Source organism: Marmota monax, unplaced genomic scaffold (assembly GCF_021218885.2).
Source record: "Marmota monax isolate L192 unplaced genomic scaffold, Marmota_monax_Labrador192_F-V1.1 WCK01_AAM20220418_F8-fsc00836, whole genome shotgun sequence".
Lineage (NCBI taxonomy): Eukaryota > Metazoa > Chordata > Mammalia > Rodentia > Sciuridae > Marmota > Marmota monax.
Window position 1 is genome coordinate 18,617 of NW_026694093.1, and position 16,147 is coordinate 34,763.

The window sequence follows — 16,147 nt, forward strand, 5'->3', positions numbered from 1 at the left end:
GAGACATTCCCCAACCTTCCTCTGCATTGCCTAAGTACTTGTACTTCCTGGATGGAGTTTGTAATGTGAGAGGAAGGGGAAACCAAAATATGTATTTTGTTCTTTTCTCTGCCTTGAACTCTCTAACTTCATCTCCCACCAACAGAACCTACATGATTCCACTTCCACCGTGTTACCTTACATCAGGACTCTGGAAAACCTGGCTCCATTCTTTGTTTCCTGCTGGGTTGAGTCATTTTATGCAATTTGGTTCCTCAATAATTCCATCTCCTATGTAACCAGTTCCCTGCAGTACATTTATCCTCTTATCAAAAATTAGAGTGGCTTCTGTTTTCCTGGTTGAACCCCGACTGATATAGCCCTTGTTAATTCTAGCCTGGCTTATTGTAATAACTTTTCAGTAAATCATCCTGATTCTCATTCTATTCCTCCCTATTTGCTCCTAACATTGCAGAGTAACATCTCTTATCCTAATTGTCCTAAAAAAAACCCTTCAATATCTCCCCACTGCCTACAGAATGGAAGCCTAACCCAGGTTTGCTGTCTGGTGATGGGATGGGTGGGAGATGGGACTGTTGCAATGTTAGGTTGCCAGGTGGGGACCAGGGCAGCAAGCTAAGAATGCCCCTCAGATGTTGTCACAGTTGTATTTCTCTTCACAGAAAATAAAGGGAATGAGCTCTCAAAAACAGTCTTGGTGAGTAATAAAGGTTTCAAAGTACAATGATAGATACAGACCAACTAATTGGAAGCTCCTAATTCATCTACTTGCTACATTTTCAAGAGATTCCTATCCCAACCACAGCTGGGCAGAGTGTACTGTGTAATAAGTGTTGTAGATTATTTTATTATATTTTCATATTTCTCATTGCTCAAAATGGAATTAGGAAAAAAATTTAAAACAACTGCAATTTTTTAAAGATTGAGATGTCAATACTAAGAGAAAATTTTAAAATAGCATAAAGAGATGGAGCCTGGGATAGGTTTGTACGTGCAATTCATGCTGTAGGGTCCTGAACTTGCAATTTAGTTTGGGATTTTTTAGCATCCAGTTGTAGGAGAAAAATTGCATTATATGAACCCCAGGATTCCAAAGATAAAAACCAACCAGTTGCTCACAGAAGCAAACTATTTTCAATAATATGAGAAAGGAATTGCTGCTGGGTGTCCTCATAAAGAGGACAAGATGGGCCATAGTGAGTAATATCCTCCTCAATACTGTAGCAGCAAATGCTTTTTAAGGGATGCTTCTGTCGGTATTGGACAAGATCTCCCTGGATTCATGATAAGTGTATTTGATGGAGGGGGAATGAGGAGTCTAGAATTATAGGTTTCCTGTTTGGTATTTTTTTTCCATTGTTCTCTGAGATTCCTGCATTGCCATACTTACTAAATTTGTGATAACATGGAATCCTTTTGCCTTTGCCTCTCCCTTGATAGATATGCCAGGTCTATGTCATTTGGGGTATTTACTCATTCATCCAGAAGCCACTTATGAATAAGTTAATGGGCTCTGGTGAAACAGTGGTGAATAGAGGAGACTTAGCTTCTGCCACCATGAAATTGAAAATGCAATCTGCAGAGACAGAAGATAAACACGTCAACAAATAAACATCATTTTAGATAATTATGATGGCTTGTGGAAAATAAAATAGAGTAAGGGGATACAGTGTGGGGTAGTAGTGGAGGGATACTAGCTAATTTATATAAGATGGACAGGGAAGGCCTTTCTCAGGCATTAATAGTTGAAATCAGACTTGAATGATGGGAAGGCAAAAGGCATACACAGTTCATGGGGAGCATGATTTCTCTCATCTCTTTTGGAGATGTGATGCCACTTCTTACTTGAGACATGTTAATCAAAGGGAAATTGGCAGGATATGGTGACTATTTGGATACCACCTGTCATCGTGGCTTTGGTGATAGTAAGGATGACATAGTCATTCACTGAAACAATAAACACAAGGAAGGAGATGATTTCTATGCGTTGAGACAAGAGGGAGATGAGAAATTTACTTTGGACTTGTTGCATTTGAGATGCCTGTGAAAGTGTCCAGTTACATATTTCAGATGAATTGACTATTACATGTATTAGGAGCTGAGGAAAGCTATGAACTACAGATATAAGGTGGTGGGGAGAGAGGGAGTTCTTGAATATAGAGGTGGTAGTTGAAACCATGGTAGTGAAGAATGCCCAGGGAAAAAGTTATAAAATTGAGAAAGGACCCTAGGCACCTAATATTTGACAGACAAAAAGAATAGTGTTCTAATGAGTACAGCATTTCCAGGAAGTAGTGGCCAGTGCTATTGAATGTTATAAAGGGATCCAGTAAGAAGAAGACTAAGGCTTGACAATGGACCTAACAATTGGAAAGTCATTGGTAAAAGTGGTTTCTGTGAAGTGGTAGGCAGATGGTAACAAAAATGTAAACACATGTCCAAATGCACAAAATTGTATACATTATTTATGTACATAATTTGTTTTTCTATAGCAATTACACCTCAATAAAGCTAGATAAAAGGAAAAGTAATAGGTCATAGATTAAGTTTAAAAACAGAATTTAAAGAATCTTTCATTCTTCGGATTTCAGCAATTAATGTTTTCAGCATTGGAGAAGAAGACAGAGGAAAGGAAAATAAACAGGAGAGGGGGAGAAAGAAGAATGAGGAAATAGATGGAGAAAGGTTAAGTACAGAGGAGTGTGAGTGTGCAAAAGTGAACAGAAGGAGAGACTTGTCATTGAGGCCAATCGTTGAGAAGACTACCATAAATTGATAAGGGGGCATAGTCAGGGTGTTGAGATGCAATTTCTTATTTTTAATTATTTATTTTTAATTGACATATGTACAGTATAAAATTATGTGCTATGTGATGTTTTGACCCATGTGTACATTGTGTAATGTTCAAATAAGGTCAGACTATCTCTTTGCTCAAAGGAAATTGAACATATTAACAAAAACTTGAGAGTTTAGTGGAAATGAATTTGTATTCTTAATGGCTTGCAGCAAGGCTGGAACAAAGAAATTCAATGCAAGGCAATGCATCATGAGGGCTTGGTTATGTTGCAAGCTGGCCTGGGTCACTGGCTGGTAAGCTTCAGCCAAGGAGTCAATTGTGATGCCACCTACCTGCACACTGGCTATGAAACCTCATAGCCATGGCACCCTCTGCTTGGTTCTCATGGGACAAACATAATCTGGAAGAATCTGGAGACCCTCAGGAATCAGTCAGCAAGCTGTTCTCCTAATCCACTCTGAACAGTTCCAGCATCCCATTTGTTTGTGAGCATTTGAACTTGTTCTACTTTTATCTTGTCCCTGTGACAGAAAATACTTTCTGCACTATTTTGATTTTTATTCTCTCCTTCTACCAACTCTTGCAGCACTTCACAAATTTTAACCACCACCCCCCCCCCCCCCCCCCCAAAAAAAAAAAAAAAAAACCAAAACACCTGGGCATCTTGTTCAATGACACTTCTGACTGCCTAAGTCTGGGATGGGGTCTAAGATGTTCCCAAGTGTCCTGATGCTGCTGGTCTTTTAGTCACACTGTCAGCAAGAAAATTTCCAACCAGGGCTTTCCCCAAAAGAGCATTCCTTCACTCACATCCTCCCTTGTCAGTATCTCCCATAGTCACTGTGCTAGAACTAGAGTAGGGGTGGAGAACAAGGAAAAAAAAAGGGTACATCAAAGAACAAGACCTGATTCCTCTTCATAAGGGAACAGGCAATGATACTATACTTGGGTATAATAGAGATATGAGCAAAGGATTAAGGGAACACATAGAAAGGACTAAATCTACCAGAGTTTTCTAGAAGGATTCATAATGGAAGTGACATTGAGATAGATATTGAAATCTGAGTTGGAGGGCAGCAAATGAAGAGATGCAGGAGTCCTGGGTAAATAGTGGTGAAAATAGTCTAAGTTGTCAATGAGAGCCAAGGTCACAAAGCCTTGTTTACCCTGCTAAGAAATTGATCAGCAACCTTCTCTGCATGTTTACACTTATAAGCCAAACAAAAGATAGGGCAGGTATGTTGGGTGGGAAGTTATCTCAAAATAACAGTAGCTTCCCATTGATTCCAAACTGCTACAGATTCTCATTCTTCCTGGTTGGGCAAAGACTAACCTGGGAAAAAAGGGGTAACAATTGAGGAAGAGACTACAGAGGGACAAAGCATTTTTACAGTTATCACTTTTACCAATTAAATGTTTTAATTACAAGCAGGACTTATTTGTGTAACAAAGTCAACATCAAAGCTCCAGGATACTACTTTGGGTCTAATTTACTGTGAAAATCCATGTGCATTATGTAATGGAAAGAAACTGACTGCTTTTCTTTAAAGACTATACATGCCAGGGCCTTTAACCAATTTACACAGCCTATGTTCCCCAGCATCACAATCCAGAGCAAAGCCAGGTTCCATCTGTACAATGCTTCTCTAGTTTAGCAGGATAAGAAGAGCAGGAAGAAAAGACAGAAAAAGAGAGAGAGACAAACACAGACTGAAGGAGGAAGCCAGGGAAGAAGGAAGGAAAGAAACTGAAAAAAGACATTAAAATACATTTATGTAAATATTTTTTAAAAATCACCTGGGGGGCTGGGGATGTGGCTCAAGTGGTAGCGCGCTCACCTGGCATGCATGCAGCCCGGGTTTGATCCTCAGCACCACTACAAACAAAGATGTTGTGTCCGCCGAAATCTGAAAAATAAATATTGAAAAATTCTCTCTCTCTCTCAAAAAAAATCACCTGGGTACCTCCCCATGGGCAAAACCAGAATTGTGTAGAACAATCTTACAATCAATTTGTGCTGTTTACAATAGATAAGCCATTGTTTTAAATTGCTTATGGAGAAGTGGCATAATCCTTTCTTAGCTAAGGCTAATATGAAGTCCTGTTCTGGTGAATTCCACCACCCGCAGCATGAATATGAGGGGTATGCATATGATGATGAACTGACCTCAAATGGCCCCAGTCATCAGCTCTGAGCATTTGGTTATTGGCATTTAGTTTAGCCCCCACTATAAAATTATCCACCAGGATGAAGGATTATGCCCTTACTCACAAACTAATTTTATTGAATTTGGTTGCATTTGGTCACACACCTTCTTTTCCCAGCTGCAAGGAGCTAAGTAACTGACTTGATTAAGTCTTCCATTATCGACCAATTTCTCTGGGCATAATGAAGCCATCCTACATGAATAGAAGTGAGCAGGTATGCAATGAGTTGCAGATTTCAACCTCTCACCCTAAATTAATGTGAGGATACTGGGTAGTACTCCCTGGATTCATGGCTGGATTTGGGCTATATGCGTACTAGTCTATGTGATTTGGCTGCTAACTTCTGTGCTTCTTAGGGCATGGCAGAACTGGCAAGAGATGGGGCAAAGAAGTGAGGCTGGTGGAGTATGACTAAATTTTCTTGTGAGGCCCGAGGGACTGGGGAGGCAGACCTCTTGCCTCCCATCAGACTACAGAGTGGAACAGCTGTTTGACACCTGGGTTCCAAGCCTGAACAAGTGGTTTCACTTCTTTCGATCTTAAATCAATGAGGTAGAGGTACTAACAACTATCTCCCAGAAGATATATGAGGGTAAGTTATATGATAAGTAAATATGAGGGTCCTCTCATTTGCTTCTTCATTTGTTTAACAAATATGTGTTGATTACCTACAGGTCCTGGGAAGGAACTTGGGCTACAGTCCTGAAAAGAATTGACCACATGTTGAACTTTCTATTACAGAAAACATAATAAGCAAATAAATAAATGTGATTGAATAATATCTCCTTAGTAAGGTGATATCTGAGATGAGACCTAAATGATGAGAAAGAGATAGCTCTGAAAAGATCACAGCGAACAGATTCCAGTCTTAGAGAGTAGGATGAGCAAACACTGGGGAGAAATCTTGGCTTCCCAGAACAGAAAGAAGGCTTGAGGGCACCAGAGTGACCCAGGGGAATCTTGGTAACAGGTAGGACTGTAGAGGCAGGAAGGCACCCATGGGATGAGGGAAATGTATGTAGATTTTATTTGAAATGTGATGGGAAACCACTGGACTCTTTTAAGCATTGGAGAAAGATGATTGGTTTTATCTGTTTAAAAGGTCCCTTTGGTTGCTTTGGGAACAATTGGAAAGACCAGCAATTGACATGGGGTGACTATCACAGTGGTCCAAACACTAGAGCTGAATGAACTTCTTGGGTCATGTGTTTTTGTTAAACAGCTCATCTTATTTAAAATCTTTTCTTCCATCCACCTGCCTCACTATCCAATTTTCTCTCACCACATTCATTACCTGGTACTGCCTGAGAACTTGGATATTCTGAGCAATATAATGTGATGAAATGGAGGAATAGAGAGAATGAAAGAAAGGATGAATGGATGATTATAATGGCCCACATAAATCCCCAATGCCCAGTAGAGATTCCAACACAAAATATTGTCTTCAACATTGAATGAATGAAGGGAGGAATGAGTTGGTAAATAAAAATTTATTCTCAGAATGAGCAATCTTGGATCCTGTTGATGTTGTAATAAAGGAGTTAATACCTTTGGGTTAGAAGCAATTACAGAACAGGACTTAGGAATAATTTTTAAATAAAATGGGTTCTGCTTGAAAAAATAGGTTTGATGTTTTGAGTAAGAGACTCAGTGGAAACGTTTCAAAGTAATTTTAGAAAGTCATTTTGTGTGGACATTGAACGTATACCTGTTGTTAATGATATGACAACTATGAAGGAGTTGAGTTACCTGTAAATAATTTCTGGATACACCAAAGAACTTGGCAACCACCTTCCTAAGTTTCACCCATCTCAATAAGTTGCACCATCTTGCAGTCACTTATCCAAGCCAGAAACCTAGAAGTTATTCCAGACTCCTCTTTCTCCCTCGCTACATCTTTGAATTTTCAAGCCCCCTCTATTGTACCCCTTAAACAACTTCTGATCCACTTAATTCTCACCATGCTTCCCTGCAGGGCACACTGGAAGTTAAAGACATAGGCTGAGCCGCACAAGGAGCGGACAGGTCCAGGACACTGTGGGTGTCAAGATGAGAGCTGGAGTGGACCGAAGATGCGTCCCCCCAGGGGTAGGTTCCCTTTGTAGCCACTCATTTCCCCAGGGGAAGAATTACAGGGTGCCCCATCTGCCTCCACGGCCTTATATCACGGTACCTCTTCCGGTCGCAAGGGATGCTGGGAGTAAAAGCCGTTGGTGGAGTGAGGGGACAGGACAGGGTGCTGTGGGTGTCAAAGTGACAGCTGGCATAGACTGAAGATGCCCTCTTCCCCCGCTCTTTGTAGTCAGTCATTTCCCGGGGGGAAGAATTCCAGAGAGTGCCCTGTCCACCTCCACGGAGGTACATCAGGGTACTCCTTCCGGTCGCAGGGGATGCTGGGAGTAAAAGCCGTTGGTGGAGTGAGGGGACAGGACAGGGACAGGGTGCTGTGGGTGTCAAGGTGAGCACTGAGGGTGGACTGAGGAGTTCCCACAACAGTGGGAGGGTTGTCAAATCATCCAATGGTCAGCCCTGCACTTTGGGATGAAAGGTAACATTCTGGGACAAACCTTTAAGCCGCAAGGGACCCTAGGAGTTTCAGCCTCCATCTGAGACGAAGTTTGAGGACAGGGCCTTGCCAAGGTGGGTGGACAGAGAGAGAGCTGAGGATCGACTGAGAAGGCCGCCCCCCAGAAGGAGGGTCCGAAAACCCTTCAGGCCATCCCTGTGGCCAGCCCTGTCGCCTAGATGTCGGAATGGGAGTAGAGAAGAACCACAGTGGCTCCTTCCGCCACTCAGGACCCTGGGAGATATTCCTGCTGCCATCTGAGTGGGCTTCAGGTGTTTGCAGCAGACAGGGCCTGGGTCTCTTTGGGATCAAGATGAGAGTTCAGGGTGGAATGAGGTGGCCCTTTCCTAGGAGTGGTTCCTCAACGATCTTGGCTGACTCGGCATCCAGTCCCGAACTCCAGGGGCTGGGGGACAGAATTCTAAGGTGAAACCCTTCCACCATAGGGGGACCTGTTGCATGAGGCCTTCATGATTGCACAGGGCCTGACCTTTGTATGGGTCATGGCTAGAGGTGGGGTAGACTGAGGAGGCCTCACCCCAGGGGCAGGTTCCCCAAACCCTAGGTTCCCTTTATAGCCATTCTTTCCCCGGGGGAAGAATTCCAGGGTGCCATCCACCTCCACGGCTGTATACCAGGGTACCCCTTCTGGTCGCAGTGGATGCTGGGAGTAAAAGCCGTTGGCGGAGTTAGGGGATAGGGACAGGGCACTGTGGGTGTCAAGGTGAGTGCTGAGAAGTCCCCACAACAGTGGGAGGGTTGTCACATCATCCAGGTGACCTCTATATTCAGCCTTAAACCTTAAGAGGAGAAGTAAAATTCTGAGGCAAACCCTTAGGCCCTAAGGGACCCTGGGAGTTCTAGCCTCCATCTAATGACCGAAATTTGAGGATAGGGCCTGGCCAGTAGGGGCGGACAGAGAGCAGAGGTGGCCGCACCCCAGAAGGGGGGTCCCTGTGGCCAGTCCTGTCACCTGAGGGTGGAGATTGGGGTGGGGAAGAATCTTAGTGACTCCTTCCACTGCTCAAGACCCTGGTGTTAGAGCTGTTGCCTAATATTTGGGCTTGGGATGCTTGTAGCAGACAGGACCTGCGTCTCTTGGGGATAAAGTTGAGAGTTTAGGGTGAGTGTGGTATCCCCATCACTGGAGAAGTTTCCTACATGACCTAGGCTGTCTCTGTGTCCAGCCCCAGATGCCAGGGGTTGGGAGACAAAATCTAAAGTGAACCCCTTTCACCATAAGGGATCCTGGTAGTTACAGCCTTTGCATGTGGCTCTGGCTCTGTCAGGGTTGAGGCAAGAAGTGTGGTAGCCTGAGGAGGCACCACCCTAGAATAGGTTCCCCAAACCACCTAGGTTCCTTATGTGTTTATTCATTTACCTGGGTCAGAATTTCAGGGTGCCCTTTCTGGCTGCTGGGGATGCTGAGAGTTAAAGCCATTGGCTGTTTGAATGGATATGGCTAGGGCACTGTGGATGTCAAGTTGAGCACTGAGGGTTGAGTTGAGTATTCTCCATGCTAGTGGGAAGGTCTTCAAATCATCCTAGTGATCCGATCTCCCATGAACCTTGGGATGATGGGTAAAATTCTCAGTCAACTCTTCTGCTGCAAGGGAATGTGGGAGTTTCAGCCTAAGTTCAAAGATGGAATTTTGCGTATAAGGCCTGACCAATGTTTGTGATCAGAGTGAGAGCTAAGGGTGGACCTGAGGTGATCCCACTCCTGAAGGAGGTTCTCACACCCTCTAGGCTGCCTCTGTGGCCAACCCTGTCCCCCTGTCCCCCTAGGGGTGTGAATGGGGGTGGGAAAAAAATTGCAGTGACTCCTTCAGGTGCTCAGGACCCTTGGACTTACAGCTGCTGTCTAATGTGTAGACTTCAGATGTTTGTAGCAGACAGGACCTGGGTCTCTTGGGGATCAAGGAGAGAGTTCAGGGTGGAATGAGGTGCCCTATCCCAGGAGGTGGTTCATGTACAGCTTTGGCTGTCTCTGTGTCTAGCCCTGGACACAGGAGGTGGGTGGCAGAATTCTGAGGTGAAACCTTTCCACATAGGGGAATCTGGTAATTGCAGCCATTGCATGAGACCCGCAGGGAATGGGCAGGGCCCTGGCTCTCTCTGGGTCAGGGCGAGAGGTAGAGTTGAGTGAGTAGCGCCCACCCACCCACCCCCAGAGGATGTTTGCCAAACTATCTAGATTCTCTATGTGGCCATTCATTCACTCAGTGACAGAATTCTAGGGTGCCCCTTTCACCTTAGTGGCAGAATTCCACAGTGCCCCTTCGGCTACATGTCATGGAAAGAGTTACAACCATTTCCTGAGGCCCACATGAAGCAGAGAGGGCCAGGGTACTGTGAGTATCAAGGTGAGAGCTTGGGTGGACTGAGGATGCCCCACCCTGTTGGCAGTGTCCCCAAACCATTTAGGCTGCATGCCCAGCCCTTCTCCAGGGACAGAATCCAGGGTGCCCATTTCACTGCAGGGGACACTGGGAGTCAAAGCTGTTAGCTATGTTAGCCAGGAGCTGGCAGGGCCAGGGCATTGTGGGTGTCAAGGTGAGATGTGCTCACTCCTCTACCCCTGCTCTCACTTTTACCCCAAGAGATTCATGATGCTCCCTGTGTGCCCCAGAAAACTTCTGTAAACTCCAGCATCCTCTGTGGTGAAAAGGGCACCCTGTAATTCTGTCCCAGTGTACAGACAGGGCTGAGGCAATGTAGGTGTCAATGTTGAGGTGAATAAGCCCCATCCAGTTAGAAGGTGTCCAAATTACCCAGGTCTAGGTAAGTGCAGCGGCACCAACTTGTAATCCCAACTACTTGAGCAGCTCAGGCAGCAGAGTGTCAAATTTCAGGCCAGCTAGGGCAAAATATAACAAAGGCCTGAGGATGTAACTCCATGGTAGAGGGCCCCTGAGAGGTGAAGGTGGAATGAGGATGTCACACCCCAAGAAGAAGGTCCCCAAACCACTTAGATTCCCTGTGTGGCCAGTCTGTCACCCATGAGGTAGAATTCTAGGGAGCCCTTTCCGTGGCCAGGGATGCTGGGAGTTACAGCCATTGCCTGAGGCCTGCAGGGAATGGACAGGGCCAGGGCATTGTGGGTGTCAATATGAGAGATTAGGGTGGACTGAGGACTCCCCACGCCAGGGAGAGGGTTCTCAAATATCCAGGTTGCCTCTATGGACAGCCCTGCCCCTGAGGAGGGGCTGTGGTGGCACAATCCTGGGATAAATCCTGGGAGACCATGGGGCTTTATAGAATTGGTTTGAGGCCTGTAGGGAGCGGGGATTGCCTGGGGTCAAGTTGAGAACTGAGAGTGGGCCGAATCCCCACCTGAGTAGGTGAGTCTCCTAACCACTCAGGCTTCTTTGGTGGCCAAATCTCCACCCCAGGGAGCAGAATTCCAGGGCCACCTGTTCCATCTCAGTTATGGCTTTTGCCTGAGGTCCTTACTCCAGGTCTTCAGAATGAATAGGGCCCAGGCTTTGTTGGTGTTAAGGTGAGATGTGAGAGTGAACTCAGGGCAAATCTCAAGAAAAGAGACCCCACAACATCCAGGCTTATTTTTTTTTTTAAATTTTTTATTGTTGGTTGTTCAAAACATTACAAATTTCTTGACATATCATATTCCACACTTCGATTCAAGTGGGTTATGAACTCCCACCTTCACCCCATACACAGATTGCAGAATCACATCAGTTACACATCCATTGATTTACATATTGCCATACTAGTGTCTGTTGTGCTCCGCTGCCTTTCCCATCCTCCCCAGGCTTATTTTGTGTGCCCTATCCCCCAGAGGGCAGAATTCTTTGGCAAACTCCTTACATCATAATGGACTCTGAGAATTTATAAGTGTTGTCTGAGGTCCACAAAGATAGACAAGGCCTGGGTCTCTCCAGGTTGAGGTGAGAGCTGAGGGTGGACTGAGGAGGCTGCCTCCAAGAAGGAGGGTTTTCAGATATCTGGATGTCTTTATGGCCAGAATTCCTAGGCAAACCCCCTCCTCCCTGGCTGGTATATAGGATCCATCACCCAGAGCTTTGGTCTGAGGGGCAGTGACAGGTGCACAGAGCACAGAGTTCCAGATTTTGCCAGGAAACAAGGTTAGGAATCAAAGGGAACATTGGGACCCCCAGAGAATTTCCATTCACCCCTATTTTCCACCCTGTGAAACCCTGGTTAGGTGGCTAGACATGACATCCATTGAGTTTGAATTGGAAAGTAAGAGAGAGGGCCTTGTTCTGACACAGGTGCTTCTTATAAGCACATCCACAGACTCTGTTGGGGTTTAAGAGTCAAGATTTGGGTTAGAGGTCTTGCTCAGTGGTATAGTACTTGACTGGCCTGCTTGAGGCCAAGGATTTCATGTGGACACACGCATGTGTGTGTGTGTGTGTGTGTGTGTGCACATGAAATAGAAATAAAAGAATAGGAAAAGACAAGGTGAGATGTTAGGGATGAGGTGAATAAGCCCTATCCAGTTAGAAGGTGTCCAAATTACCCAGGTCTAGGTAAGTGCAGTGGCACCAACTGTAATCCCAACTACTTGGGCAGCTCAGGCAGCAGAGTGTCAAATTTCAGGCCAGGTAGGGCAAAATATAACAAAGGCCTGAGGGTGTAACTCCATGGTAGAGGGCCCCTGAGTTCATTCCCAAGAACTGCCCTACCAAAAAACAAAACAAAACAAAACAAAAAAAAACACAGAAATAATAATCCAGATCAGCCTTTTTCGTCAGCTCTGAAGCACACAGGGTCAGACTTTGGGGACAAACCCCTCCGCAAAACCTCAGGGATCCTGACTATGAGAGCCTTGTTCTGAAGGAGCACACTCAAGCTAGCAGAGGATGGGGTCCAGATGCTAGCAGAAACCAAGTACCTAGAGTAAAAACTGAGGGAATCCTCAGAATCCAACTCTGCCCCTGCTGTTAGATATTGGAAACTCTAGGCATGATGAATACATGTGTAGTTGCTTAATAGCTGAGACAGGTGATGTCCTTGGTCAGGGAAGAGAGGCTCCAGAACATCCAGGACTCCCCAGAAATCTGCCCCTGAGGTCAGCCCAGTGAAGCTCCATATTGGGTGAAGAGAAAGGTGGTTCCCACATTTTTCCTGTGGATCTGTGAGAAGTAGGGTTTGTTAAAAGGAGCATAGCTTGGGTGAGCAGAGGGAGGTATCAAGCTCTGCTGGAAATCAAAGTAAGGACTGAGTAGGGACTGAAGTGACCTTGAATCAGGCCTAGCCTGCTCTCAGCCCTGGGAGGCCTGAAGTAAGTTTATAGTTACTATGATTTCTGACTTTGGCATCTGGGTTTGAGGGAGCTGAGGGACTCAGTAGAAGAAGGAGGGCCTGTTGGCAGTCAGGGTTAGAAATGAGGGAGGACCGAGTGGCCCAGGACATAGAATGGCTGGCACCCAGCCCTACCCCTGCTTTCAGACTGAGCCCGTCCTTCATTCTGACTCTGGAATCTGAGGGAGGAGGACTCAGTTCAGGAGAGGAGTGGGCTGCTGCCAGGAGTCAAGGGGAGGACTCGGGGAGGAAGGAGGGGGCCTTGTACTCCAGATCAAAGGGGGACCTCCACCCTGACATCAACCCTGGGAGGCCTGGGCACGGTGGCCAGAGGCAGTGCACCTCCCTTCTGCCTGACACACCTTCAAGGTGTCAGGGATGAGTGAGCATGATTGAAGTGTGTGTTCCCGGGTCAGCAGAGGGAGGAATCTCAGGGACTTCTGGAAAGACGAAATAAGAGCCCAGATTAAAGACATGGGAATGTTTACTGGAAGCCCAGGATAACTCCATGCAGGGCTGTTGGGAATGGTTGTACCCACCCCCCATTTCCTTCTCTGGGCCTTCAGGGAGATGGTGGCCTTGGCCTGCAAGATGCATCTACAGGTCAGCAGAGGGGAAAGGGCCCAGACCCTGTCAGGAGTGAATATGAGTACCTTGAGGACACTCCAGACAAAGGAGGCCCCTGGAACCTGCTGGTCTGTTAACCTGGGGAAACCACATGCAGCCGTGTCCAAATGTGCTGTCCTCACTTCTGTCTCCTCCAAGTCAGGGAAGTGAGACCTTGGTGTGAAAGGGTTCATCAGGACAGCAGAGGAGCCACAGCTGGTCAGCAGAGGGAGGATTCCAGCATCTACTGGGAATCAAGGTGAGGAACGTTGGTGACAGGGACTGAATGCCATACCTCCCAAAGGAAGGGACCTCAGAGAGCCTGGCTTCCCCTGTAATCTACCCTGTGAAGCCCCATGCAGGGTCACTGGAAGTAAATCCCTCACATATCTGCCTCCTAGTTTGGCTGAGAGGTTTTATGTGGGTAAGGACCTTGGTCCAAGAGGTGATGACAGGCTAGCAGGGGGAGCCACATGTGGTTAGCACAGAGAGGAATCCCAGGATTCAAAGTTTGGACCCTATTTGAGGACTGAATCAGGTATTCCTGGCTCTGAAACAAGGAATACCACATAGTATTGCTGTCCTCTGTGGTCAACTATGGGAGGCCACAAGTTGTACAGTCACTTCTACCATGGGCAGAAAGGTGGAGAGTATTTAGGGAGATAGGGTCTTTGTCTAAAGGGAAGGTGTCAGTTTATCCAGATGGTGTGGGAGTAAGGAAGATCAGGTGTAGGCAACAGTAGGAAGAATAAACCACAGGATTTGGGGAACCCTCCAGACAAGAAAACATGGGGCCTATGTCCAGCCGTTAGCCCTGGGGAGCAATGTGATGAAATGTGGCATCTTCTCACTTCTGAGAGTTGTAATGTGGCATCTGCTCACTTCTGAGAGTTTTGAGGCTCTCAGGGTGCTTGATGGGACTTGATGAGACAGGGTGACATTGCTGGGAGCCATTAGCCAAGTAGGTATGACAATTTCCTTGCCAGCGTACCCCATGTTGCTGACATGTTGCAGTGACATTGAATGTAAGTGACCTTGCTCAAGGACCAAGGCAGATTAGGGTGTTCCCGGTTTTAAGATAATCCTGTTTAGGGCGTTCCCAGTTTAGGTTCCAGGTTTAAGGTTTAAGATTATTCCTGCTGGGAATAGGGCGTATCCTGCTGCCTGAGTTCCCCTTGAGTTCTCACGGGATTTAGACAGTATATTTTGGAGATAGAAGCCCAGTGGAGGTGAATTTGGGCAGAGAACGTGGATTTGGGCAGAGAACGTGGATTTGGGCAGAGAACGTGGATTTCCCCAGAACGTGATTGTAGACGGCTGGTGTGAGTTCGGGAATAAAGAGTTGCTGTTTGAATCTACAAGCTGTGTGGTGGCTCGTGATTGTGTGCCCAGCCAGACTGCTGCATTTGTGCCCAGCCAGACATTGGCATTTGGTGGCCCGTACGGGGGATTTCTGAAGCTTGGAGGTAAGTGAAATTGCTCACCCCTGAGGAAGAGCGAAAGAATGGGTGACCAACTCAAAAAACAATGTGTTATTGTTTTGATTTATCTTGTTTTTGTTTCAAGCTGCCTATCCCTAGAAATTTCTCAGGCAAACTGGAAAAAATGGTTGACTAAAGGTTTGAAGTTTGTCGGCCCTGAGGAAGAGAAAATTGATACAACGATTTTTTATTCCGTTTTTGTTTCATTCAGTTTCGGCTTTGTTTTGTGCTATCTTATTGGGTTGCGTTATCTTTATAGTAGATTAGAAATTAGTAAAAAACAAACTGAAAAGATGTTAAGTAAATTGTTAGAGGTTCAGACCATGGAGAAAGACATTTTAGATCAAGCAAAAGAGAAGGTCTCTCGAGCTAGTCAGACAGAGGAAGAAAATTTAAAGGAAAAGGGGTTGTTAGGAAAAAGGCCACAACAGGAGGCTGTTACTAACTCCATTTTATCACAAGAGGGCGTAATTCAACCAACAGCCCCACCGATGGAGACAGCTGAGTGGCCCTCAAACCCCGTAGTTGATAAATGGGATCCTGAGACAGGACCTCAAAGATTAGCATGCCCTGTACTTGAACAGGCAGGAGGGCAGCGAATTCACCGTGCTTTAGATTTTAAAACAGTGAAGCAGTTAAAGGAGGCTGTAACAACCTACGGGCCACAAGCTCCCTTCACGGTAAGCATGGTCGAGTCCATTACTAACTTGGACATGACGCCAGCAGATTGGGCTAGCATGTGTAAATCTGTACTAAATGGAGGACAATATTTGTTATGGAAGGTTGCCAATGAGGAATTTTGCATGGAGACAGCTAGGCGAAATGCAGCAGCCGGTTACCCTCAAAGAAATCTAGATATGTTGTTAGGAAAAGGACCTTATGAGGGTCAACGGCAACAAATTGAATATGATCCTGCTATATATGCACAAATTGCTGCAGACACAGTTAGGGCATGGAAGACTTTACAAGGACATGGAGATTTACAAGGTCAGCTATCTAAGGTAATACAGAGAACTAATGAACCTTACGCTGACTTTGTAGATAGGCTAATTCAAACGGCTGCCAAAATTTTTGGGGATACAGAACAAGCAATGCCATTAATAAAACAACTGGCTTATGACCAAGCAAATCGTTGCTGCAGAGAGGTTATTAGACCATGGAGACATGAAGATTTAAACACATATATTAAATTATGTA